General features: G+C 36.7%; 1 pseudogene; it reads left to right on the top strand.

Moving 5' to 3' along the window:
- The first annotated feature begins 626 nt into the window (after positions 1–626).
- LOC144374646 (neuronal acetylcholine receptor subunit alpha-7-like) overlaps positions 627–25836 on the top strand; it is a 107082-nt pseudogene continuing 81872 nt past the window's right edge.

The following is a 25836-nucleotide window of genomic DNA, read 5'->3' as shown; positions in this document are numbered from 1 at the left end:
TAAATCAAGCTATCTAATGAGAATCTCAAAACATACATTTGCAGCTCCTCTCTTTTTCTGTAGATTGCCTTCCGCACATCCAGAACCCAGCCCAGAATCCAGCTGGTGATGTCCAGGGAATGGTTGCTAAAAGAATACCCGGGGCTTAAGGGATGCTGGAGAGGGCTTCCTCTTTGATCTGTCTTATCCTGTTGGAGAGACTTTCCTAAGCCTGGTTCCGTGTCGCTGCCACCTAGACGCTGATTTGGAGGAGGGAGTCTTGGATCCGAGAATTTTTCCGACTTTCTCGAAGTGGTCGGAGGCTGCTTCTGGTTGAGAGCAGGAGGGCGCACAAAGGGGACAAAGAACGCAAAGAACAGAACCCTGCGTTGGAGAGCCCCTGCCTGAGGCGTGATGCGGGGTCCGCTTAGTGGAAACTAGGATGGGGGTACCCAGAGCGTAAGCAGCTCAAAGTTCTAGCACTTTCACCCGGGCGCAGCAGTTCCGGAGGTAGCCAGGAAAACGCCAGGCCCTCCCCCGAGGGCAGGCGGGGAGGAGGCCGGGGGCGGGGCTCATCACGTGGAGAGGCGCGCGGGGGCGGGCGAGGCGGGGGCGCGCTCGGCTCTTTATAGGCGTGCGAGCCAAGCGGGAGAGGTGGCTCCGCGGCCTCAGGCGCAGGCCCGGGCTGACAGCCGAGAGGGCGGCGCGCCGGCTCGCGGCAGCTCTGGGAACCAACATGCGCGGCACCCGGGGAGGTGTCTGGCTGGCGCTGGTCGCGTCGCTCCTGCAAGGTAAAGCCGACACGTCTTCTTGTCCTCCACTCTTCCGCGGGATCCCGGGCGGCTCTTTGCGCTCCGCTCGGGGGCCAGGTTGGGTATCCCCGCCAGAGAGGGGCAGCAGGGCGCTGCCGGGGCTGCAGTTCTGGGCTGCATGGTTGAGCGGCGGGGGACGCGAGCAGGGGTGCAGGAGGGAAAAGGAAGAGGGGGGCGTGGGGATCTCTCCCCGGGCCTTTCCTGAGCAGCTTGCCGGTGCTCTTTTCTTCGTAAGTGTCCCTGCAAGGCGAGTTCCAGAGTAAGCTCTACAAGGAGCTGGTCAAGAACTACAACCCGTTGGAGAGGCCCGTAGCCAACGACTCCCAGCCGCTCACAGTCTACTTCTCTCTAAGCCTTCTGCAGATCATGGACGTGGTGAGTCCCAGCGCCGGCTGCAGGGATGCCATCTCCCTGTCGCCAACTCCTAGGGGCTGTGGCAGCACAGGGACTGCCAAGCAGTGTAGCTTGGCCCGGACTTCCTAGCTGGTCCCGAACGAGGCGGCCAGCAATCTGACCGCGACTTCAGTTTGCCACGGGCTGCCTTGGTCTCCCCGCCTGTTGTGGAGGGACCAGGTGAAGCTTTTTTTCATCGCCCAGGCTACCTGTGCATGAGAACTTGGGTCTCACCTTTCCCTCAGCTTAGAAACTCAGGGCGAAAGTATTCCATGTTAGGAATCAGTAGCAAGAACAGTGTGCGAATGGTCTCATTCAGTGTCAATTTAATCAGTTCTAGGCTTTTCTGCTGCTACTAGCATGTAGGTTTGTCCTAGGGCGAGCTGTGGATGTTTGGACTCCCCTCCCATTTGAGTAATGGAGATTTTTTTTTTTTACCTTTCTGGTGAATCTTCCTCTGGCAGTGTTCCTCGGAGAACTCAAGGCTCCACACCAGAGATTCACTTGTCTGTCCCTTCAGGCAGCTGCTTCCAGCTCTTATTGAACTCTTCTTGCTTTGCAGCCTTACCAGTACTCATTTCACTTGGCAAATCTGTGCACTGTTCTCTTAATTTTTCCTCTAGACTGCTTTGAATATTCAATATGCATTGGTATATCCTTCATACAGTACTGATACTTTTGCAAAATGTTTGATTCATTATGAATAGGTTTGCATGTCTGGTCCACATAAGGCATTGAATTCTGTTCTGGAGTGCCTGGATTAGGGTAGGGTGGGGCAAAGGAATAATGATATTCATGGAGAGGGAATGATACCATAAGAAAGAGGTGTGCAAGTTAGCCACAACTACAGCTAGAAAGTGCTAAAAGCCACCAGAAGGTTTCAGGAAGAGTGGCATAAGATGATAGTGACATTTCATAATCCTGCAAATAGTTACCCACATGGCCATGCTGATACGTATTTGTCATTTAATCTAGTTAAAATTGCAGTGACAAATGACTTCCTTCTGATATTACATGTGTGTCAAATGTGTACTTCTTCCTATAGGAAGAATCCTGTTTTAGATATTGAATGTATGTGTGATGATGTGGAAAAGTTATCTTGAGAGATTTAGGGGAAGATAGCTACTGTCACCTGGATTACTGGTTTATGAGTTAGTTGCTGTTTATGGAGCACAGGCTACAGAGAAGGAGAGAGGATAGGGATATCAAGTTAGGGAAACAAACTGAAAAAGTTGTTCTAGGTCACAGGGCAATGGAGGTGCAGAGGATTTGGGGTGGAAGAGGCATAGAGACTCCAGGGCATTTGTAAGATGTACTTGCTTTATAGAACAGCTCCTGTGTTACTTTAAGGAGCTCAGGATTTGTTCTTGGGATTTTGGTGCCTTTGGGCTTTGTTGATCTCTGGGTTGTTGATTTTAGGTAAATTTCTTGAGTCTCCTGAGTCTTGACTTTCCTGTAAATAGAATGGATATTTTAGCAATTAATGGGTTATTGTGAGTAGTTTAAGAATGTGGAGATAACTTTAAGAGACCCCACACTTGTGCACATTCTGTAGTCATTTCCATAGAAAAATGACTTGAGGAAGGGCCAGGCAGCTGAGCTAATATACTCCACAAATGGTACATGATAGGGTGAGAAAGGGAAGTCAGTCTCCCTTTCCCTACTTGCTCAGGATCTGCTCTGGTCAGGCTACCTCACTGTATGTTCCACAGCAGCCTTTTATGGGGTTGTCTTCATGCTATCTGGATAGGATGTGATGGTGTAGCAGCTACTTTGCTTAGGAACATGTGTAAGCAAGTGAAGCAGGCCTTCTAAGGCTATGGGAGACTGCTCACTCACAGAGAAGCTGTAAGCTTTTATATCCTGGGTATCCCTGCCTCTGTAAGAGACTCTTTGAGGAATGTGATTAATATGAGGCATTTCACCTTAGAAGAAGTGAAAGCATAGTTAGCATTAATGATGAGAAAAATTCTAAAAATTGTCATGTTTTTAAAAAAGTTAAAATAAAAAAATCATAATCACTGTGTACCCTGACCATTCCAGTGTTATAAAAACATGTGAAGATGACCATCAGCAGCCAGAGGTCATGCAAGGGGCAATCAGAGAAAGTCTTAAAGTCACCTTGGCTGTGGATCTAGCTGTGAATGGATTGAACTTCCCAACCAGGTAATGCTGTGGAGTGGCCTTAAGAAAACTACTTTAGCTTTATAAGCCCTGTTTTCTCATGTGTAAAATGAGAATAATAATATCCACTTCACAGGATTTTGAGAGGATTAAAAAAGTGAAAGTTCTTGACACACACTTATGATTCACTGAAGATTTGCTCTATCTTAATCACAGAATACTTACAGGGCAGGAAGTCCATGCCTAGAAAGGTGTGGTAGTCTGCCTAAGGTCACATAGTGATTCAAGAAAGGGTAGTGAGGAAAACCCACATCTAACTCACAGGTCCTTCTTTCTAAATCTGCAGCCTCCTTTGGACTGGGTAACTTATTTTGTGGAACAAAGTCAGCACAATCTACTTAAACTGACTGAACTGTAACAAATTGAATATGATTGTCCTAACATCCTGGATGAGAAAGAAGTCTCCAAATGAGACAAGGAAATATGCAATCATTTGTATTCTAGTTCTGCTTGGCTTTTCCTTGTTAAGAAACAAAGTCAGGTTTTTCCAGCTGAAATCTCAGCACCCTGGACAGAGACACTATGGTCCTCATAAGGGATCTATGTGGCAAAATCTTGGCTGATAAGGATTCTTGTTACAAATTCAACTCTAGGGGTCATTTACCCATCTGACTGGGCTGTTCTAGACCATAGTCATTTCCCCCCGCCCCCCCCATATTATTGTTCTACTTTTTGTCGGCAAGGAATTCTTAGAGAGCTAGGGAAATGGCATATGTTTTTACATATTTTATTTTCATTAAAGATCATTTACTCTTTTGTCAATTTATTCTACAAATTTATTGGGCTAATAATATGAACTTTGCTAGATTCTGATAATTTACAGATGAGCAAGGAATAATTTCTGTTTTCAGTGATCTCATTATCTGGCTTGGGATACTAAAAAAGTAAATCCAAGCTTACTATATTGATGAAATCTAACATAAATATACCGAGTGCTGCAGATCTGCATAAGGAAAACAATTATTTCCAACTATAGTGGCTGAAAATGGTTTCAAAAAGGAAGTGATTGGCTTTCTAAAAGTGAGTGGAGTTTGCCAGATGGAGAAAGTAGGAATGGCTTTCCAGGTAATGAGAACAGAGAGAGGAAAAATGCAGTGAAGGAGGCACACATTTCAACAAGGTGGGCTCCTGATTCCTGGGTGGTCTTATTTATTTATTTATTGTAGTTGGACATGATACTTTTATTTATTTATTTATTTTTATGTGGTGCTGAGTTTTGAGAAGTTCTAAAAGAGAGATACAGTATTGACCTGGTTACTGACAGCTTTACTGATCCTTTTATTTTGTGTTAGAGAAAACACCTAGCAAGATGGAAGTTATGATTTTTCTTTGGTAGAAGTGTTAATGTGTGAGATGTCTTGAATGCTTCTGCAGAGTTCACCCTGGGCTCTAGTCTGGGTACCTAAGAGAACAGGAGGAAGTGGCATGCCAAGCATTTCATGAAGCTGAAAGACCAGCTTGCTGTAGCATGTTTTCCTAGAAATGAAAACAATCTAAACCATGACATTTTTTATTAAATGTAACAAGTGTAAACTATTGATTACAGTAAAAAAGTGAATATGTTTTGAGGACAAAACAAGAGTCTTCAAAGGAATTGATAAAGCACTAGGTAGAGAGTGGGAAGGTGAATTCCTGAGTAGGGGAGGGAAGTAATCAGATCTGTGTTTAGATGATACTAGAACATTGTGTGTGGGATAGGTTGGAGAGAAGGGAGGAATGTATGTCAGAGATGAGGATGGGTCTTTTTTAGTCTGTTTTCTGTTGCTAAATTGAAATACTGAGACTGGGTACTTTTATAAGAGGTTCTTGAATTTGGAGGCTGGGTAGTCAAAGGATATGGTGCTGGCATTTGCTCAGTTTCTGATGAGAGCCTTGTATTGCTTTAATCTGTGGCAGAAAGCAGAAGGGCAAATAGACACAGAAGAGGCAAAATACCAAAGGTGACCTTTTTTAGAACAACCTGTTCTTGGGGTTACTAATCAGTCTCATGAGAATGTATCCAAAGAAAGCATACAGAATATCCAAAGAAAGGCATTAATCCACTCATGAGTGCTCTGTCTCCATGACTCAACCACCTCTCACTAGCCCTCACCTCCTAATAATGGTGCACTGAGGAATTAAAGTTCCAACACTTGAACTTTTGGAGACAAACTGAAACAACAACGGCAAGGTCAAACCTAAAATGATACTGTGGGAATGTGGAGAAAGGGAAACATTTGTTAAGTGAAAGTACCTCAATTATTCCTAAATGCATACTCTGACTTATGATGATTATTAATTTATTAACCTCATGGGCTTGTCACTGGGATGGGAATGAGATAGTACATAAGAAATCATTTTGAATTGATGCAAATGGAAGATTCTAAACTGCCAACAATTTTCATAATATTTCTCCTTTATTCTTGCCATTTGGTCAGTCACCTGGACACATACATCTAAAGACCTTTGTAAGAGCTGATTTGCATAAAATAAATGTGCATAGTTATGAAATCATGTCCAGAAGGCAAGGTTGTTTAAGATTAATAATATAAATCAATATATAATTAGGCACAAATATAAAACACATAATTATGCACAAATGATTTTTGAAATTTTTATAGATTTTGGATTGCAGGTCCACTTTTTGGAAGTTTTAATCACAGGACAGTAGTGATTAAACATTTAGAGTTTACCTAAATGCAGAAGGCAACAAAGTTGTGGAGCCCAGTATCCTAGGTATCCCAGTATCCCAGTATCCTTGTGGTTCCTCTGAACTCCCCTTGGTGGCCCTGTGCTCAGACTCATCAGATTTATGATTTTGCATTTACTCACTACTGTTTAAAAATGCTACAACTCTAAATATTATCCCATATTATTTATAAAGATTACACTTATAGAACACATTCTGAGAACAAATGCCTAAGGAAAATCTGGAAATTATCCCAGTAAAGTTATTTGTCCACACTTTTTTTCCCCTAGAAGTTCTGGGTTTATAGCAAATTTAAGAGGATGGTACAGAGGTTTCTCATATACCTCCATGCCCACACATGCCTAGCCTTCTTTATCAACATCCCCCACCAGTGGTACACTTGTTACATTCAGTGAACCTATACTGACCTGTCATTATCACACAAAGTTTAGAGCTCACATTGGGGTTTCACTGATGGTGATATGCATATTTATGGACTTGGACAAAGATAGAATGGTAAATTTCCACCACCATAGTGTTGTACAGAAGAGTACTTTTGCTGCTCTAAAAACCCTCTGTGCTATGCCTTTACATCTCTATACTCTACTCCAACCTCTGGCAGCTGCTGAGTACCTTTTTACTATCTGCATAATTTTGCCTTTCCCAGGATTTCACACATCTGAATTCATACTGTTTGTAGCCTTTTCAAATAGCCTTTTTCATCATCAATATGCATTTTAAATTCTCCATTTTCTATGACTTGATAGCTTATTTCTTTTTAGCACTGAATAATATTATATTATGGATATATCATAGTTTATCCTTTCATATAGTGAAAGGCACTTTATTTGCTTCAAAAAATTGGAAATTATTAACAAATTATTAATGAAGCTGTTATAAACGCCTGTATTCATGTTTTTATGTAGATTTAAGTTTTCAAATCCTTTGGGTAAATATCAAGAAGGATAATGACTGGAATGAATAGTAAGAGTATATTTACTTTTATGATAAACTGTCCGACTGTATTCCAAAGTAGCTGTACCATTTTGTAGTTCCATCAACAATAAATGAGAGTTCCTATTGCTCCCCATCCTCGGGAGTATTTGGTATTGTCACTGTTCTAGATTTTGTCCATTCCCATAGGAATGTAGTGATATCTCATTGTTATTTTACTTTGTGTTTCCCCTATGACATATGGTGTGGAACATCTTTAGGTTTATATGCCATCTGTATCTCTATCCATTCAGATTTTTGGCCCAGTTTTGAGTCATCATGTTTATTTCTTATTAAATTTTATGAGAAATATATATATTTGAATAACATTCCTTTACCAGATGTGTCTTTTGCAAATATTTTCTTCCAGTGTTTGTCTTGTCTTCTCATTCTCTTGACAATATTTTTCACTTAGCAGAAGTTTTTTTTTTTTTAATTTTGATGAAGTCCATCTTATTGACTGTTCTTTAATGGATCATACCTTTGGTGTTGTGGATAAAATGTCATCACCATACCCAAAGTCAACTAGGTATTTCTCCCGTGTTATATCCCAGGACATGTATAGTTTTGCATTCTACATTTCAATCTGATAAATTTTGAGATGTATTTTGTGAAGGTCTGTGTCATTTGACTCATTCATTCATTCTTTTGTGTGTGTGTGTGTGTGTGTGTGTGTACACATAGATGGTAGCTGCTGTATCATTTGTTTAAAAGCCTATCAGTTGAATATTTTTACATGGGTCTATTTTGGGTTCTTTATTCTGTTCCATTGATCTATTTGTCTTTCACCAACACTATGCTGTCAAGGCCATTGTGGTTTTCTAGTAAATACAAAGTTGGATATATTATTCCTTCAAATTTGTTCTCCTTCAATATTGTATTGAACTGTTCTGGGTCTTTTGCTTGTTCATATAAGCTTAAGAATCAATTTCTCAGTATCTACAAAATATCAATGGAATTTTGGTTGGGATTACAGTGTAATCTATATAGCACAAGATGGGAAGAACTGACATCTTGACAATATTGAGTTTGTGAAAATAAATTTATTCTCCATTTATTTAGTTCTTTTATATCTTCCACCAGAATTTTGCAGTTTTTCTGATACAGACTTTTGTACATAATTTTTAAAGATTTAAACCCAGATGTCTACTTTTGGCAGGCTTAAATTATGTTTTAAATTTCAAGTTCTTTTGTTCATTGCTGGTACATAGGAAAGTGATTAGATTTTGCATATTAACCTGTGTCCACCAACATGATGTAATGGCTTATTAGCTCCAGGAGAGTTTTTAATTTGTTAATTCTTTCAGATTTTCTACACCGACAATTATGACATTGGCAATAATGCAATTTTATCCCCCCCAATTTGTGTATATTTATTTCCTTTTTGTCTTATTGCATTAGTTGTAATTCCAGTATGATATTGAAAAGAAGTGATCAGAGGGCACATTCTTGCCTTGTTCTTGATCTTAGTGGAAAAGTTTGAATTTCTTACCATTAAATGTGTATCTAGTTGTAGGATTTTTGTATATTTTCTTTATCAAGTTGAGGATGTTCTCCTATATTTTTACTTTACTGATTTTTTGGTTGTTTCTGTTAATCAATGTTTATTTTGTGAAATGCATCTATTTTTCTGCATCAGTTGATATGATTATATGATTTCTCTTTTTTAGCTGGTTCATGGGATGGATAACATTACTATTTGAATGTTGAGTGAGCCTTGCATATCTGGAATAAATCCCTTTGGCTATGGTGTATAATTATATTTATTCATTGTTGGATTCAGTTTGCTCATAATTTTGTTGAGGATTTTTATATCTGTTCATGAGCATGTAGTCCTCATTTCTTATAGTGTCTCTGATTTTGTCATTAGGGTAATACTGGCCTCATAGAATGATTTAATATGTAGTCTCTCTGTTTCTGCCATTTGAAAGAGATTGTAGAGAATTGTTATATTTTCTACCTTTAAATGTTTAGTAGAATTTGCCAGGGAACCCATTTGGGTCTGATGCTTTCCTTTTTGGAATATTATTAATTATCGATTCAATTTATTTCATAAATATAGGTCTGCCCAGATTGCCTATTTTTATGTGTGTGAACTTTGACACATTATGTCTTTCAAAGAATTATGAATTTCATGTAGGTTTTCAAGTTCGTGAACATAGAGTTGTTCATAGTATTTTTACGTATTATTTTAATATCCATTGGATCTATAGTGTTGTACTTTTTTTTCCAGTTCTAATATTGGTAATGTATATCCTCTCTAGTTTTTGGTTAGTGTGGCTTCAAAGAATCAGGTTTTATTTCAGTTCATTTTCCCTATTGATTTTCTGTTTTCCATTTCATAGATTTCAGTTATAAATATTTCTTCTGTTTAGTTCAGATTTGTGGTCTTTCCCACTAAGGTAGAAACTTAGATTTTAGATTTTTCTTTCCTGAGATGTTCATTCCGTGTTCTAAAATTTCCTCTAAGCACTGTTTCTACTAGTTCTCACAAATTTTGATAAGTTATGTCTTTATTTCAGTTAGTTCACAATATTAATTCTTGAGATTTTTTTCTTTGACCTGTGTGTTCAGAAGTTTTGATCTCTATATGTCTTGGAATTTCCAGCTATCTTTGAGTTATTGATTTCTAGTTTATTGAAAACTTAGAGTATACGCTGTATGATCACTATTCTTTTAAGTTGTTAAACAATGCTTTATGGCCTAGAATGTGTTCTGTCTTGTTGAATGGACCGTGTGATCTTAAAAAATGCAGTTCTGCTATTTGATGAAATGGTCTATAGATATTGATTATAGCCAGTTGTTTTGTTTAATGATGTTGAATTCAGCTGTGTTCTTAATGATTTTCTGCCTGCTGCATCTGTCCATTTTTAGTAAACTTGTATTGGAATCTCCAACTATGATAGTAGATTCATCTATTTCTCCCTGAAATTATTAGTTTTTGCCTCATATAATTTTACATCCTCTTGTTAGATACATACATGTTAAGGATTTTGACTTTTTTTTAGAAAATTAGGTCCCTTTGTAATGACCCTTTGAAGGCCTCTATATCTGAAATCAGTATAGTGTTCTTAAATTAGTGTTGGCAAGATATGCTTTCCTTCATTAATTAATCTGAATGTGACTTTGTATTTAATGTGGGGCTTTGTAGACAATGTAAATTTGGGTCTTGTTCTTTTTGGTCCACTTCCATGATTTATATCTTTTAATTGGTGCATTTAGATCATTGAAATTCCAAGTTAATTATTAATACCGTTGGCTTATTATCTACCACATTTTTTACTGTTTTCTCTTTGTTGTCCTTAACCTTTATTCCTGTTCTTCCAGTCTTCTGCCTTTTTGGGCTGGATATGAGCGTTCTACATGATTCCCTTTTCTTTTTTGGTATATCAGTTATACTTTTTTTAGTTCTGTTTTTCACTTTTTCAGTGATTTCCCTAGAGTTTGCAATATGCATTCAGCTAACCCAAGTTCTGCTCTTTTGTTAATTGTTGGCATGATATGTTTTTCTCCATTTATTGCATTGTTACCACTTCAGAGATAGTGTGATTACATTATAGTAACAAAATAGTCCTGATACATAAACAAATACATGATTGCTAACCAATGTAAGAATAAGAAAAACAAATATATGTATCTTATACATTTTTTTGCAATCTTCCTTTTTGTAAATTTGAGTTTCTGACCTCAAATCTACTCATTTTATTTCTCTTTAAAGAACTTCTTTTAAGATTTTCTGAAATGAAGGATATCTGGCAACAAATTTCCCCAACTTTTGTTTGTATGGGTTCACCTTTGTTTGTTTATAAATGTATTTATTTTATGTTTGTTTGTTTGTTGGGGGATTGCAACCAGGGATACTTTATCACTGAGCTATATCTCCATTTATTTATTTATTTATTTATTTATAGGCAGAATCTTGCTAAGTGGTCCAGGGTGGCCTCCAATTTGTAATCTTCTAGCCTCAGATTCCAGAGTCACTGGGAATATAGGTACCCAGCTCTTCTTCACTTTTTTTTAAAAAAATATTTTTTATATATATAGACCTTTATTTTATTCATTTATTTATATGTGGTGCTGAGGATCGAACCCAGTGCCTCACACATGCTAGGCAAATGCTCTACCACTGAGCTGCAACCTCAGCCCTCTTCTTCACTTTTGAAGGATAATTTCTCAGGGTACAGAAATCCAGTTTGGCTGGTTTTGTTGTTGTTGCTTTTTCTCTCAACATTTTAAATATCCACTCCCATCTTCTTGCTTGCCGGAGTTTCTGAGAAGTTGAATGTAATCATCTTTTTTTTTTTCTTCTTCTCTATAGATAAGGTCTTTTTTCCTTCTTGCTTCTTCCAGAATTTTGTCTCTATTTTTTTATTTTCTCTAGTTTGAAAATCATACATGTAGATGTATACTTTTTATTTGATTGGCAGTTTATCCTACTTCACATCTTCCCTGCAGTTATTGTCTATGGTTTGGTGATTGACAAGAACTTGGGGGAATTGAGGGTCATTGTTGTTTCAAGTATTCTGTTCCTTTCTGTTTCTGGTACTTCCATTATGTATACATGATTTGTTTTCTTGTCCTACAGTCCTTGGACATTCTGTTCCTTTTTTTTCTTACTGTATTTGTTCTCTTTTTGTTTTAGTTTTCAGAATTTCTATTGATATATCCTGAAGCTAAGAGATTTCTTTCCTCACATATGTCTAGCACATTATAAGCCCATGAAAGGCATTCTTCATTTCTGATACCATGTTTGTGATTTCTAGTATTATTTTTTGGTTCCTTTTTAGAATTCCCATCACCCATATATTCTTGCATGCTTTCTACTTTATCCACTACAGCCTTTAGTATATTCATCAGAATTGTTTTAAATTCCTGGTCTGATCATTCCAAAATTCCTGTCGTATCTGTTTCTGATGCTTCCTCTGTCTCCTCAAATTGTATCTGTTGTCCTTCAGTGTATCTTGTAATATTGTCTTAATAGCCAGACATGATGTACTAGGTGAAGAAATTCCAAAGACCTTTCCCAATAGGTATGAGGTATGGGAGAAGGGGAAGTGCTCCATGTCCTGAGGTTAATCAGGTCTCAGTGGTTTGCCTAAGCCTCTGGACTATGACACTCACAAGTGTTTCTCAGTAATTTTCTCCATCTTCGGACATGGTGGCTAATACAGACTTCAGTTGGTATTTTCCTTTCCTCAGGCAAGTTAGGCTTTGTCAAGAAATCAATAGTTTAGAGACATGAATTTATTCTTCCTCAGAGCAGGCTTTGTTTAGAGTAGAGTGGTCTGGTGTATTTCAAAATGGCTCATTTGGCCCTTCCCTGCGAAGGACACAAGGGGGATTTTTCTTTGATCTTTACTGGAGGAAACCTAGTCAGGGTCCTGGAGGTAAATCCTACAATATCATGGGGCCCCTCTATGACTAAGTCTCTCTGCAGTTTTTAACTCTCAGTGTTGACTGAATTGGACCTTTAGCAATTCATTAATTACCAGAAAGATTTCCTGCCTCCCACTGATTTCCACAGTGGTTTTTGCTCTGAGTCTCTGTTGTGAACAGTGGCTCTCTGTAATCACCTGTCTGTTTCCCCAGCAATCCCCTTTTGGGGTCTAAGAAGAGCTATTGATTTTTTTTTTAGTCTGTTCAGCTTTTACTTCTTGTTAGGACACAGTGGTAGCCTCCTAGCTCATTACATGCATAACTAGAAACCTGACCTAATAATGTTATGAAAAGTAACATTTCTTAAAATTTACAAAAGAAGTATATGTTTTATATCATGAACCAAAGTAAACTAAAAAAAAGAATGGGTGTGTGGATCATCCAGATCACCCTTGCCCAAGGCGTTCTGGTGCAGCTGTGCTATCTTTTCTTCATGTTTATGGATGTGTAGAGAAATATTTAAAAATTAAAATGGTGAGAAACCATGTATGGTGCCTTAATCAATATTAACAGGCATTAATTTTAAAGTGATGCAAATAGGCCAAGTTGTAAACAACTGCAAGTTTTAAAATCAAATTGTGTTTTTTCCCCATTATTGTATAACTTCCACCATCACTTTCTGTTCAATATCTGTTCCTTTTTAAATTTAGAAATCATCTAGGATTGTTTCATTGTTTACTTGTTAGCAGTGCAAAGATGTATTTTTCTTTTTTAAAAAATTCCTTATTTGTTCTTTTTAGATAAACATGATAGTAGAGTGTACTTTGACAAATTATACATACACGGAGTATAACTTCCCATTCTTGTGGTTGCACATGATATGAAGTTTCACTGGTATTGAATTCATATATGTACTTAGGAAAGTTAACGTCTGATTCATCCTACTGTTTTTCCTCTTCCCATCCCCTTCCCTTCCCTTTGTTCACCTTTGTCTAATCCAATGAACTGCTGTTCCCCCATTATTGTGTGTCAAGATCCACATATCAGAGAGAACATTCGAATAGATGGATTTTTTTTAAAGCTTTAGTTTGATCATCTTTGTCTTTGGCGATCTTTAATGTGATTACTGATATCGTTAGGTTTAAATCTATCCTTTAGTATTTGCTTTTGCCCTGTCTCTTCTCCATTCATTTTTTCTCCTTTATTACATTCTTCTGCATGAACTACTCATTTGATGTGATTCCAGTTTTACCTTCTTCTAGCTTGTGAGTCATACATTCTTCTTGTAGTGGCTTAGAGATTATAGCAGGAATCCATGAATAATGAAACACTAAATTATAACTGTTTCTGTATAATATGAGGACTTAAGATCACTTCATTTCCATTTCCATTCCAACCCCATAATTCTAACTTTTGTGCAGTTATTGTCATATATTTTATTTGTATCTGTTTTTAAACTCTGTAATACAGATTATAACTATTTTATACATTAGCATATCCTTTTATATTTACCCAAACTTTTAAATTTTGGCTACTTTTGTCCCTTCCTATATCTTTCTTTAGAGAGAGAGAGAGAGAGAGAGAGAGAGAGAGAGAGAGAGAGAGAGAGAATATTTTTTAATATTTATTAATCAGTTTTCAGTGGATACAACATCTTTATTTTTTTATTTATATGTGGTGCTGAGGATGGAACCCAGTGGCCCATGCATGTCAGGCGAGCACATTACTGCTTGAGCCACATCCCCAGCCCCCTTCCTACATCTTCTAACTTTCATCTGAGATCTTTTTCCTTCTACCCTTTAGTGTTTTCTTTTGTGTGGGCCTGGGAGTAGCAAGATCTCTCTTTATTTGCTTTTTTTCAAAATATATTTATACTGCTATCTTTTTTTAATGTTGCTGCTATCATTTTTAATAATTTAGAGATAGACTCTGGGTTGACAGTGATTCCTTTCAGCACTTTGAGGTACCACCCCATTGTTTTCTGACTTCCATTGACTTTCTAGGGATCAGCTGTACGTCTTGTTTTTGTTCCCTCAGGGTTACTCTTGTTTTTTTTTTTTTTTTTTTTTTTGGTCTGCTTTTAAATTTTACTTTTGATCTTTGGTTTCTAACAGTCTTACTATGCTGTACATAGGGCATTTTTTTTCCTACTTGGGATTCATAATACTTCTTGAGTCTATTACTTGTTTTTTTTTTCATAAGTTTTGGAAAATTGTCACCAATTATTTACTTTAAGTATGGATTCTGTTTCATTCTGCTTTTATCCTTTGGGATTGCAGTCATGAATTGGTCATAGTTTGTCACTTTATCCCAGTGTTTCTCACCTAGAAACAGTATAGTCCCTGAGGGGATATTTTTCAGTGTCTTCAGACATTTTTTGGTTGTCTAACTGGAGAAGAAGGTGGTAATGATATTTATTGGGAAGAGTCCAGGAAAGGAATGCTTTTAAGTATCCTAAAATGCATAGGACAGTCCCCCCAAGGCAAAAAAAAATTGTCTGGGCCCCAAAATGTTAATAGTGTGACGATTAAAAAAAAAGCAAACAAACAAACAAACAAACAAACAAAAACATTGTAGTCCCTATATTTCATATTCTTTTCTATAATTTTTGTTATTTTCTTTCTGGGCTTCAGACTATTTTCTGTTGACTGATAGATACAATGAGATAATTTATTTCTAACTATTTGTTGTTAGTTCCAGAAATTATGGAAAAGAATATGAAATACAGGGAATACAATTGGTTTTAAAGTTTCAGATACTGTATTTTTTACTTTTAGAATTTATATAGATCTCAAGTTTGTCCTAAAATTTCTCAAATACATCAATAAGAATAATTTTATATCTGATGACTCCATCCTTGTGATATTTTATGCTTCTGTTTCTATTTTTGATTTTTCCTCTTATTTTTCAGTCACATGGCATTTTCACATGTTCCTTCTTAGACTGATGGTTTTGTAGTTCATTTCAAACAATGCATATGAAAAATTGCAGGGATAATCTGAGGGTATTGAAAATACTCTTACTCCTGTTTTATATTTGCTTCTGATCAAAAGCCAGCCTATGAGCACCAGTAGTAACAGATTACCTCAATCCATGTAGGAATTAAAAAAATAAGAAGCCAGGCTTCAGTCTTTGCGAAGTTGGTTCTTGTATCTACATTCTAGGGTGTAAACCTAGAGTTTACTAGAATTTTTTTTTCATCTTCAGTAACTCCTGAACTCTTATTTTGTCTTCCTTGCTCTTGAATCTAGGTCTCCTCATTTTTAACCTCTTAGGAATTTTTAAAAGAATCACCATATGGTTCTGCAAGAGTAACCTACATCCTGTTGTTCTCTCAGGGTATTCCTTTGCTTCGGGAGCTTCTCTACAATTCCTTACTGCCTGTGAGTTTTCTGGTGCCTTCACACACACGAGTTTTGCATTTCTTCCAACTTTCCTAATTGTTCTCATTCAAGGTTTGGTTAACACTACCTCCTTAACATTGCTGATAACATTGTTATTCTTGCTGATAGCAGAATTGAAATTCTAAATTAAAACTTGTTTACAGTGCTCCTTTATAATTGATCCATATTTATTGCAGTAGAGTTTTATCCCTGTCAATACTGCTTTTGGCTCTAAGAACATAAATCTACATTTTTTTTTTTTTTTTTACTGTTACAGGCTGAGAATTATGGGCAGTTTTACTAAAGGAGACTTTGTTGTAAATGATACCCTTGAAGTCTACCTCTGAAGGTTTCCCCCCAAAGAATTCACTTCTCTCAGAGCTCCTGGTTCATTCCTGACATGCTGTTAAAGAAAGAGAAATAGTCTTGTTATGGAAGGATGCCATTGAAAATCTCTGCTCTCTTATTGGTTTATTTTAAAAATCAGGATTAGGTAGTGTTTTACAAAAAAGAAAGTTATTTGGAATCCTTTTTTCATTTTATTTATTTAATTTATTTTGGTGCTAGGGATTGAACCTAGGGCCTCATGAATGCTAAGTATGCTCTATCACTGAGCTATATCCCAGCGCTCATTTGGTATCTTCTAATAGCAAGTCACATGCTCTTCATTTCAGTGATTTCCTCACAGTCAACGTCAACTATAAATGACTGTGGCAAAAATGATTCCAAAGTATCACAAAATAGTGTACATGTGTCCATATTATCCTTACCTGTTACCCTTTACTTTCACTGCTAAATATCATTTTTAGTAGAATAAAGCATCACATAATACAGTTATTCATATTCCAAGATACCAAATTGGAAGCTATATAGTAGCCTCAGGTCACAGCTCCTGGCAAGATGAAATAATCAACTGAAACTAATATGAGATCCAGTTGGAAGTTATGTAAAATCTGGTATAATTCTATAAAAATCAGCAGAGGAAGAGGCCTGGATAAGAGGCCTGACCACCTGTTCTGAGTCCATTGCTGGTGCAGGAGCTGATGAGTCTTAACTGTTGGTGGCAGAGGGAAGAGGGAAGGAAATTGCCATTGTCATTGTTAATGAATTCCACAAGTAAGAGATCCTCAGTGTGGGAAATTTACTCTTGGATCACTGAAAGCAAATTGTAAAGATTCCTATCTTAGTTTATAGGCCAACTGATATCCAAAAGGTTAAGATTATCAAGGTGAAGCAACCAAATGCGTATTATATTGGGGATTAGGGCCACAGCACAGCTATGAGGACTAGGATTTTTTTTGTTGTTTGTTTTCAGTCCCAGGCATTAAACCCAGAGCTTTGAGCATGATGGAAAAGCCTCTGCCACTGAACTACGTCCCTGGCCCTAGGACTAGGATTTCTGAGATCTTTTTACCATAAGCACCCAGAAATTTTTTTTGTGTGTAGGAAAAATATTGGTTTAGTATATTCTGTAGCTGGAGTAGAAAGGGTTTGCCAAGATAAAGTACTCTCTAGTTTAATGATGTTATAACAAGAGTCTGCTTTGCATGATTGTCTGTTTAACAATATGATAGACCATCAATAAAATTTTAAAAAAAAGATTCCTGTCTTGAGTCAAAAAGTCTACTTTAGAGGAAGGAAAACCAGTTTGCTTTAGTATATATAGAGAAGGCAAGCATTGGAGTGGCTTTCAAGTTGGTTTCAAGTTTTAGAAATTTATTATGAGTTTCTAATATGTTTTAAGAAGCTCACATATAGAATAAATTATGTTTGGAAATTTTGATTAAACAAATTAGGCTAAGACTGACTGTTCACTGATTGCCAGAATATATTTCATTAAATTCAAATTGATAAAATTTTCAATTGAAATCACTAATTAGAAAACATTAGTTTGTTATGTTTTCTATGAAAACATTTTATTGTCACTTGAAGTAAACTTTAACTCACCAGCCAGCTCAGGGAGAGACACAAGCTTTAATTTTGGAAATTATTCCTTAACCAATTTAAAACTTTGTGTATAATAGATATGAGCAAATGCACCATATCAAAAACAACTCAGTAAGTTGACAAAAAGGAAGCCCACCTAAGGTAACACCACCTACACAGCTTTTCCCTCATTCAGAGTATCTATCTATCTATCTATCTATCTATCTATCTATCTATCTATCTATTTTATTGCGGTGCTTGTGGTCAAAACTGGAGTCTTGCAAATGCTAAGCATTGGCCCTATCACTGAGCTACATCCCAGCCCCCTTTTCTAGAACTTTATATACAAGCATACAATATGTAATCTTTTGAATCTGGCTGCTTTTGTTCAATTTATTTTTGTGAGTCCCCAAGTTGTTGCCTGTAGCTCTACTTTATTTATTTTTGTTGTAAGATGATAATAAGTTTTCTTATTTTATCTATGGATATTTAGGTTGTTTCTAGATTTTTCGCTAGTATGCAGAACACTGCCACAAATATTCTTTCAGATGTTTCTTTGAAATTTACATCCACATCTCTAAATGAAATGCTCATATTGCCACTTTTTGGTGTAAGCTATGTTCAACATCTAAGGACTTATCATTGCCGAAAGTGAGGATTTAATTCTTCATTTTCTCCCCACTTCCACTGCCACACAGTTGTCAAATAATTATCTCCCTGTCTTCCCACCTTCCCACAGTGAAACTACATAATCGGGTTTTGTTAAATTAATCTGTAGTATTGATATGAAAATCTTTGCAATCACTTCACATCTGAGCCATGGAGTAAATTATGATATATTTGTTTTCATTAGAGTTAATACTACCTTTTCCAGTTGTTGACTCTCTCATATAATCCCTGTTTTATCCTGACTCTTCAGTAGAAATATAAATCTCTTTCCTTATGTTAAGACACATGTGGATTCCTATCTTTATCATTATTAGAGACTCTTGATACATTTTGTTCTGTTAGAAACTAGATTTGTTGTTTCCTAGGCCTATCCTACAGCTGTCAAACTGGTGCTTATTTTCACTTTTGCCTTCTGTCAACAATTCTGACACCAAGTGGGTGCCTTATAATCCAATTTAGCTCTGACACTACCCACTTAGCCTCAATTCCCACACATTAAAGGGCAAAACTCCTCAACAACACTGTCCTTAATTCAGATGTCAGTCTTTCTATACAAAGGGTTTGCATTTCTGTCTGGTCTGTAGTTAGTAGTGGTAGGTCATAGGTTCATGATTTTAACTTTTCCAGATGATGCCAAATGGTTATATCAGTTAACATTTCTACCAATAGTATTTGAAGGTTTTTGTTGCTGCTCATGCTCCCTGAAACTTGGTATTTTCAGTCTTTTAAATTGTCATTCTGGAGCACTGGATATAACTCTATAGTGTAGAGCTTGCTTACCTAACATGCTCAGTGTCCCGAGTTTGATCCACAGTACTGCAAACATAGAAAAAACATAAATTTACCCTTCTGATGGAGTGATATTTCCTTGTGATTTTAAGTAGTGGCTCTCTGATTACTAATAAAGTTGAGGACATTTTCATTTTTTAGTTTTGCATTTGAATATTTACTTTCAAGAAGTGTTTATTCATATCTCTTGTATATCCTCTTTTTTACTTATTTGTAGGAGTTTTTCTATTTTGAACATGTTGCTTATTTTGTGCAGCTGTAACAGAATACTTGAGACTAGGTGTTTCTTTTTATCTTTATTAAGGCTGGAAAGTCAAATATCAAGGTGCCAGTATCTAGCTAGGGTCTTCTGTCAGTGTCATAACATGGTGGGAGGCATCACATGGCATAGGAGCAAGAAGAGAGAGCAAGAGAGGGTAGACCTACTACTTACTCCTGCAATTATGGCATTAGTCCATTCATGAGGGTGGAGCCCTCATAACTTCCACCTCTTTAAGGTCCCACCACCTAATACCATCATAAAGGAAATGAAAAAGTAAATTTTGGAAGGGATAAATAGTCAAACCATACTAATCAGTTACTTACTTTGCAAATATCCTTTGAGACTCTTTGGGACTCTTTGGCTTGTTGGTTTACTTTTAAAAATGTTCTTTCTGTTTTCTTTTGAAAACTTTTAATGGAAGTATAGTATACTTGTAGAATATGATGTCTTCTGATAAGCAGAAATTCTTTAGCATGGCCCAACTTAGAAATCCTTTCTTATATGTTCACTGCACATGATGCCATGTTTTAAAAGTATTTTTTTTTCCTCACATTCATTAAGATATTTTTCTTTTTTTGTCTGTGCTGGAGATTGAACCCAGGGATTCAGATACACTAAACATATCTTTTCCTGCAGAGTTTTACTCCCAGCCTAATTCTATACATTCTTAATAAGGTTTTTGTTATTGTATTTTTATTGTTCTTATTTATATCTGTATTGCATCTAGAACTGAATTTTTGTGTGGTTTAAAGTATATTTAAGTAGCTTTAGAGAAATCTTGACCAATGAATTCCTTTTATTTTTCAAGACTAAAGGGTTACTAGTGTGATGAATGAATGATTGTCAAACTAAATCACATTTATACATCATATTATCCACTATGGAGAAAATATATTAGCTGAGGTAGTTTTTAATATTTAGAAATGTTGAAATGACATAATTATTTACAGAGCTAACAGTAAAGAAGGATTTATGAGAAGCCTTGGACCCTGTCCTAGGATTTCCCATTGCTGTATATCTTCATAAGACAGCTAGTTTTTACAGCCTCTATTTCTTGTTATTATGACTATTTTAATACTCTTCTTATATTTCTATTTCTTGATTTATTAAAATATCAAAAAAATCTAGACTCCTAAGATTAAAGTGCTTTAAGCATGGATATTCTTCAGGGATATTCTTATTTTTAGAGGGGATTTTGTTAAAAGAAAATTTACTGAAGTTTATTGGAGCAAAGAAGCATTCATGAATCAGGCAGGACTGAATGCTAGAAGAGGTTCAGAGAGTTTCACCCAGTAGCAAGATTTTATAAGCCAAATGCAGAAGTAGAAAAATCAGGAAGGTTTTATAGGTGGAATGCAGAAGTATAGAAATCATCTGATTTGCTACAGGTGGGCATTTGCCTATGTGGGCATGGTCTTATCAGTTGGTTACCTGTGATTGACTGAAACCTGACTGGTTATCATTGGGTGAAACTTTGCTGTTCATTATACTTCCAAATTAGATTTCACTATGGTTGCTTGGGTTTGTTAGGTTGCTATTTGTTACATAAGAAGTAACAGTATGGGGACAGCCTCTAGTCAATGGTCTCTTATTTAAAAATTTGTTTATTAGGCATGACAATGTGTCCCTCAAAGCAGGGTCTGATAATGAAAGGTGGTGGCTCATGAATGAAATGGAGATGGTTTTTTTTGTTTGATCTTATAATCTGCCTCTGAAGGAAAATCAAACTAAATGTTTGCAAAGTGACCTAGCACACCAAAACCTAGCTAAACTGATTTTAAAGATGGTATTTAAATAGGTAATGCAGTTTTGGGTATGTAATCTTGGACAACCTTAACTTTATACCTTATAAAGTAAAACATATTTGGGATTTAAAAATCAATTAGTTAAAAGCTTTGAAAACACTATTTTAAAGCAACACTAGGATTTCTTTATAAAAGTTTTATATTTATTACAAAAAGTATTCTACATTTTTATTAAATGTAGTTACTCAGCAAATTTGTGGCTGAATCAATATTTTACATTTGCCTAAAATATCTGTATATTAAAGATCAATAAAATTTCTTGTTTGAAATTTACAGAATAATAAATACGTTGATTAAAATGGATAAAAAGTTCATAGGATCCTGATATTTGCAAATATTCAGGTGTTTATGTTTGTTATAATTTGTATCAGAAATGTCCCCTAAAAGCCTTTATTTTGAGGGCTTGGTCCTCCATACATGGCACTGGTGGGAGATGGTAAACCTTTAAGAAGTGGGATGTAGTGGAAGAAACTTAGGTCTTTGGGGGCAAGTCTTGAAGAGAGATCTTTCCTTTCTCTTTGCTTCCCAGCCACTATGAAGTAAGTAGATTTTCACTATATGTTCTGTGCTGCTGTAGGTCCAAGTTGACTGGGTCAATCAACCATGAACTGAAACCTTGGAAACTGTGAGTTAAAATAAACATTTCTTCTTTTAAGTGGACTATCTCAGGTATTTTGTTACAGTAATGGAAAGTTGACTTACATATCTGTTTTATTTTTAGGGGTATATCCTATAGATAGTTGAAAGCAGTTAGGTAAATTTCAGGTAGTCTGGGATATTTCAAGCAGGAAGATCTTTTCATATCTGGCTTTGAGACTTTCCTGTTCTTCATGTTCGTGGTGTTGTATTTTACAACTCCAGAATAAGTAGAAATTGCAGCAGGTACTTTTCTCTCAGCAGTGAGGCTTGGGAATAGCATATACCAACTGATGACTACAGGAACAAGAGGCATTGAATTGAGGCTTCTGTACCCAAGGGCTGAATGTCACACAGCTGAAGGAAGTTTCTATAGGATTCTCCATCCTGTTCTGTGAATGTAACAGTTTAACACAGTGATAGTGATCCAGGACAATCTTTTGATAATAACCATCAGGCAAGTATTAAAATGGCAGCATACAGATGGCACCTTCATTGTTTCTGACAGGGAAAATTATGGGCAGTGGATTAAAGTACAAAGTGGAAAGCAATATTCATGACAGGAAATGTTTCCTTCCAGTGGCGTTTTGTTCCAGTGAGGAGCAGCTGGTCATTGATGTATTAGCACAAAGGCAGCTTTCCCTGGCTTCCTGGGTATTCTAGATATCACTTGAAAAGCACATTGAATTAGAAAGAAGTACTATTAAAATGCTTCAAACTTACTGTCAGGGGAAATGCTCTAGATGAGATACACCCTGTACTTTTGTCTGGACTGGGAGGATACCACTTATTTCAGAAATACTGCTCTTTTGGAGGGAAAGCAAGTCTCCTTTTGATTTGCTTATTGAATCTACTAGGTACATTGGAAAGGGCTGTGAGTGTGGAGCCAGGGTGTATGGGGGATTCAGGCCTGTCACTCCTATAAGTAGGTAGCTTTGGTTGTATGACATTGAGAGTCTATGTCACTGTCTGTATTTGAAAAGAGCTGTTAAATGCATCATCTATGTATACATAACTTGAAAGTTTTCAAACAGCCTCACTTATGTGTCTTCAATGATCACATGGGATGTTGTTTCATTATTATGAACAGCTTGTCTAGGTCGAGGACATTTGGGGATTTCAACCCAATCCTCTTTGTGTGTTTTTGTTTTCAGGGTATTTTATGTTTAGCTGTTCATTTTATTTAAAAATTATGAAGTAGTTAACCTATTTAGATAGGTGACAATGAGATTTTATTTGCCCTTGAATTACTGATTTTTTTTCTTTTTGTATTTAATTTGTTTTGTTTCATTGTAGTTATTTTTCTTTCTGGATGCTGACATTGTCATTTGGTTGGCATCTGTATCTTAGTGTTGTGGCCTCCATGACCCTTGATAATTTCTCTATGAATTTCAGGCACAAGATAATATGAGAAACCCCAGGCAAAAGTGTGTGTACCTTCCTCCCCCTACCCAGCCTTGGGATTTGCCTTGTCATGGAGTCCTTCAGTGGAAAATTGTATTTGGAAACCATTGACTAAAAGTAGATATTGGAATGAATTCTGACTTGAGTCTGATTTTATCTCAATAACTGAGCAAATGGGAAATATTGATGTTTTTCCTTTTAGTTTCTAGAGTTTAAGGGAGACATGCGGCTTAAATGTAAAAGATCCATTCAGTATTTCAATTTCATTCCACCAAGTATGAAGAAAAAATCTTATTCATCCAGCCGAATAGAGGAAAACCATTCTCTAAAAGAATGAGCTCATAATATCTTTCTTATCAAAAAATACAGGACTTGATAATGTCAAAGCTCAGACAGGAAAGTACTTATTATCCTAGACTCTGCAAAGCCAAGAGTAGAAAAGCAAATGTACACACACACACACACACACACACACACACACACACACACACACATATATTTTTCCCCCACATATATAAGGAGTCAAAGTTCACTACTCACAAATTATCTGAAAGAATTTCTGGAATAATGTATTGCAATTATGTAAAAACAGAAAAAAGCCCTAAGCAAAATAAGTGTGCATAAGAAATACAAGTTGTCAGAGTCCAGAAAATTTGTCATTAAGCCTAATTGTCAATCCCTGAAACAACAACAACAACAGCAATCTATCCCAAATGATTAGATCTTATCATTGTAAAAAATAGTCCAGGAGGGGTGGCAAATCGGGTATTTCAGAGGTAGAAAAAATTGGGGAGTAAATATATTTCTCTCTGTCTCTATCACCTATCATTTATTTATATCTATAACCAGTATATATGTTTGTGTGTGTATGTGCGCTGACTTACGTAGGCATTTGTAGAGAGAGTAAGTAAATTATGGGTTTTAAAAATTGTAAATAACTACTATAAGAATAGAAATAGGATGTAAAATTTTCAAACCTTGAAGAGAATAATAGGACAAAGAAAATTGAACAATCCATTAAATCTAAGAAATGGTTTTAGAAAACACATCAAAAGACTGGTAAACTGGTGACACATTATAACAACAGAAACAAGCCCAGTCTTATCCATAATCATCATGTTATGAGTGTCACCCCACATTCAGATTGGAAAGTTGCAGCCACATGCCTCTTTCAATAGGAGACTTAAATCATATGTACTCGGGCAAAAATAAATATGTAGACAGGTAGCTGGGGAATAACTGCACCAGGTAGACGCTAATAGACACAGCTGAGTACCTTGTTGTAATGGAAACTCATAAGGAAAACCCTCTGCAACTGGTCTCAGAGGGAGGGGCCCTCACTGAGGTGTGAGGGTGATGGTTGCTTCTTGAAGCTGGCATCAGAGCATGTAGGAGCAGGATGAGCATATGCAGCAAGGGCTGATAGGCAGAGCTGCGTACCCCAAGGAGCACTGTGAACCATGAGAAGTTTGGATTTGCATCATGAGCACAAGATGAGATGCATGACAGCAGGAGCCAAAGTTAGGGCTGATTCTGTGGTAAGCATCTCTCATTCAATCCTTCACCCACTCTGTTGGATATGTTGTTGTTAGTATTCTTATATTGTTTATTGTATACCAAATCTAGACCAAATTCATAGTATTTATTATAGTACAGTAGACCCAACATGAACAGAAAATGATAGGCAGTTTCCAGCCATATGGGCACAGGAAATCCCTGCATCCAGAGTCATATAGTTGCAGTACGTAGTGCCATCTTTTACCCAGGCGAGGCCTGGAAGAAGGCCAGGTGGTAGCAACAGAAGAGGAGAGAGGAAAGTACTCCAGACACTTTCCTACATGCAAGCAATAGCCTGGGATTTCTTATGATACTTTCCATAAACAGACTTTTAGATCCCTTCCTGTCAGAATTAACTATTTTAGCTCCCATGATATAGAAACACTTATTTGCAAGTGGCTAGTAGGAAGATTTAGAGAGATACAAAAGATTTGGAATAATAAAAGCAGCATTTAAAAAAAATTGTGTGATCTCTGAAATTCCACCAAAAATTAAAAATGATAAAAAATTCATTCTTAAAAATGATAAAAAATTCCCATGATAGTGTCACAGTACTCTTGTGATTATTTTAGTCAGCTTTGTATCACTGTGACCAAAATACCCAACAAGAACAACCTAGAGGAGGAAACATTTATTTTGGCTCTTAGTTTCAGAGGTTTAGTCCCTGGTGGACTGACTACATTGGTCTGGACTCATGAGGAGGCAGAGCATTATGGTAGAAGGGTATGGTGCAAGGAGGCTGCTCCTCTCATGGCAGCAAGGAAGCAGAGAGAAGTGGAAGAAGCACAGGGCAGATTCACCTGTCTAGGGTACACCCCTGTGATTCACCACCTCCAGCCATGCCCTGCCTTGCCTACTATTCCCACCCAGTTAATCCATTCAAACTGAGAGGGACTGATGTGATTACAGCTCTCATGATCGAATTATTTTACCTCTGAATGTTCCTGCATTATCAAAGAAGCTTAATTTGATAATTAAGTTACCCTCATCTCTTATTTGT

This window comes from Ictidomys tridecemlineatus, unplaced genomic scaffold (genome assembly GCF_052094955.1).
Source record: "Ictidomys tridecemlineatus isolate mIctTri1 unplaced genomic scaffold, mIctTri1.hap1 Scaffold_80, whole genome shotgun sequence".
NCBI lineage: Eukaryota > Metazoa > Chordata > Mammalia > Rodentia > Sciuridae > Ictidomys > Ictidomys tridecemlineatus.
This window is presented reverse-complemented; position numbering and strand designations above follow the sequence as displayed.